Below are 3,540 nucleotides of genomic sequence, written 5' to 3' on the forward strand. Positions count from 1 at the left end.
AAAAATGACCCAAAACACGCCACCTACCGGCCGCTCGCGGGTGCCCGGGGTCGGGGTATGGGTCTAGCCTGTGCCGGGGCTTCAAATATGGAAAAAAAAAAAATTTCAAAAAAAGGGCCCCCATCGGCCCCCCGGGTGGTGCCGGGGTCGGGGGGCATGATTCTGGGGCGCCCCGGAGCCAAGTAGGCGCCTGGAGGAAAGCGAAAAAAAACTTTAACTTTTTTTGACCACCAGGGGTGGGGGGGTCTCGTGCCCCATCGGGTGCCCGCCCCGAGTGCCTCTCATGGCGGATACGTTTTCACCCGCGAGCGGGAGACACATGTGGTGCACATGGTTCATTGGGCTTGTGTGGTATGGGCAAAACCACTGTAAAGTCATACTGCCATTGACTTCCATTCATTTTCCCAGGATGACTTATATACTCTATGGTAGCTGTCTGGTGGACTGGGGGTCGCGACAATGTTACGCTTGTAAATCAGAAGCTGGGAAATGCATTGGGAAGCTGGGAAAACCGTTTTTCGAGCTCATTTTCGGTTCCGCCGAACGGATTTTGATCAAAATAGGCTCATTCGAAAGGTATTAACCGGGGGCACACGGAAAACCGGGACTTATAACGCGCACGTGCGCGTGCGCGAAACCGGAAGCGAAAGAAAACTTCAAACGGAGCTACAACCGTGAACGGAGCTGAAACCGGCGAAAAATTTCAACGCACGCCGTCGCGCCCCACTCCAACTTAAATAACAAAACTGTCCCTATCGAAATCGGTTGGATAAAACGGAAACGGGAAGCGAAAGAAAACGTTAAACGTCTACACCGAAATGGCCATAGTCAGTTCCAATGAAAAAACAACTCTCACGTGTGTGCCCCACTCTAAAGCAGTGTATAAAACTATCCCCAGCGAAATCAGAGCTACACAACGAAAACGGGAAGCCAAACAAAACTTTAAACAGAGCTACCGAATTGGATATCATCAATCCTGGGAAAATAACCACACACACCGCTGCCCCCCGTGCCAACTTGAATTTAGAAACCGTCCCCAGCGAAATCCCACGTTCGGGCGCAAAACTGCACGTTTGGAGCCACATTTTGTCTGAAGCTGGAAACCTGCATTCAAAGCTGGGAAAAGGTGCTCATTGACAGGCATCTCCACTTCGGGACCTCGTAGCACCTTCACCCGGGTGGCGTTGGAAAGGTCTGGGCGAGGGGGACACGGGGAGGTCAGGCTCGCCACGCGCACGCGCTTCCCCGCGAAACGGGAGCCCAAACAAAACTTTAAACGGACCCACCGAATTGGGGATCATCAATCCTGGGAAAATAACCACACACACCGCTGCCCCCCGTGCCAACTTGAATTTAGAAACCGTCCCCAGCGAAATCCCACGTTCGGGCGCAAAACTGCACGTTTGGAGCCACATTTTGTCTGAAGCTGGAAACCTGCATTCAAAGCTGGGAAAAGGTGCTCATTGACAGGCATCTCCACTTCGGGACCTCGTAGCACCTTCACCCGGGTGGCGTTGGAAAGGTCTGGGCGAGGGGGACACGGGGAGGTCAGGCTCGCCACGCGCACGCGCTTCCCCGCGAAACGGGAGCCCAAACAAAACTTTAAACGGACCCACCGAGCTGGGGATCATCAATCCTGGGAAAATAACCGCGCACACCGCTGCCCCCCGTGCCAACTTGAATTTAGAAACCGTCCCCAGCGAAATCCCACGTTCGGGCGAATAACTGTGAATTTTAAGCCCCCGTTTCTCTCAAGCTGGAAACGTGCATTCAAAGCTGGGAACAAGGGCTTCATGTACAGGCATCCCCACTTAGGAACCTCGTAGCACCTTCACCCAGGGCTCGTTGGATAGGTATGCCCGAGGGGAACACGGGCACATCGAGACCCGCGGCCGCACGCGCATTTCCCCGACGCTGCGAGCGAAACAACATTTCAAACACGCCTACCGAAATGGGGACACTTTTTTCGGGGAAAATAACCGCACACACCGCTGCCCCTTGCCCTCACTTGAAGAACAAAACCATCCCCAGCAAAATCACACTTTCGGGCGCCAAACGGTGCATTTCACACCCACAAAATACTCAACAAGTCAAACACACTCTCACACTGCAAAATTTGGGAGCCCCGGGGAACAACACTACACTCTTGGCCTCCCCGGGGAACAGCACTCCCAGGGCGGCAAGCACACCTCCGGGGAGGACCCCCCTGCACTACCTGATCACCGTGGGGCCCTGTGCACCCACTCTTAAGCACCCCCCCTGTGTTAAAACCAAAATAACCCCACTTTAAGAAGTACGTGCCCCTGGGCATCCCCTGCTTACAGTGCCCGTGCCCCTGGGCATCCCCTGTTTACAGTGCCCGTGCCCCTGGGCATCCTCCCATTGACTCCCACTCAAAATGGACTTAGGTTTTGGACGCTAAAGTGCCTGTGATGCAGTGCCCCTGGGCATCCTCCCATTGACTCCCACTCAAAATGGACTTAGGTTTTGGAGGCTAAAGTGCCTGTGATGCAGTGCCCCTGGGCATCCTCCCATTGACTCCCACTCAAATTGGACTTAGGTTTTGGAGGCTAAAGTGCCAGTGATGCAGTGCCCCTGGGAGTCCTCCCATTGACTCCCATTCAAAATGGACTTAGGTTTTGGAGAGCACAGCGCCCGTGCCCCTGGGACTCTTCCATTCATTTCCATGGAGTTGTAATTCATTTTCTTGTCCACCGGAGGGCGCCTCCATCGGCACCCATAGACTCCCATTCATTTGGAGTCATGCCCCTGGTCATCCTTCTCCCATTGACTCCCATTCATTTTCCACCGACATGTTATCCCTTTTGAGTCCACAGGAGGGCGCCTCGGCCCGTGCCCCTGGGAATCCTCCTCCCATTGACTCCCATTCAAAATGGACTTAGGTTTTGGAGGGCACAGCGCCCGTGCCCCTGGGAGTCCTCCCATTGACTCCCATTCAAAATGGACTTAGGTTTTGGAGGGCACAGCGCCCGTGCCCCTGGGAGTCCTCCCATTGACTCCCATTCAAAATGGACTTAGGTTTTGGAGAGCACAGCGCCCGTGCCCCTGGGAGTCCTCCCATTGACTCCCATTCAAAATGGACTTAGGTTTTGGAGGGCACAGCGCCCGTGCCCCTGGGAGTCCTCCCATTGACTCCCATTCAAAATGGACTTAGGTTTTGGAGGGCACAGCGCCCGTGCCCCTGGGAGTCCTCCCATTGACTCCCATTCAAAATGGACTTAGGTTTTGGAGGGCACAGCGCCCGTGCCCCTGGGAGTCCTCCCATTGACTCCCATTCAAAATGGACTTAGGTTTTGGAGGGTTAGCCACGGTCCTCCTCCCTCCAGGCCGTTCATCCAGGCCGAGACAACCCTGCCGGCCGGACCCTCTCTACCTTAAGAGAGTCAACGTTACTCCCGCCGTTTACCCACGGTCCTCCTCCCTCCAGGCCGAGTCAATCCTGCCGGCCAGACCCCGGAGGGTAGTCTCTCCGTGCCCCTGGACTTCCTCTGTTGATGTTTCCTTCCCGGAGGAAGGAAG

Source organism: Osmerus eperlanus, chromosome 4 (assembly GCF_963692335.1).
Source record: "Osmerus eperlanus chromosome 4, fOsmEpe2.1, whole genome shotgun sequence".
NCBI classification, from domain to species: Eukaryota; Metazoa; Chordata; class Actinopteri; order Osmeriformes; family Osmeridae; genus Osmerus; species Osmerus eperlanus.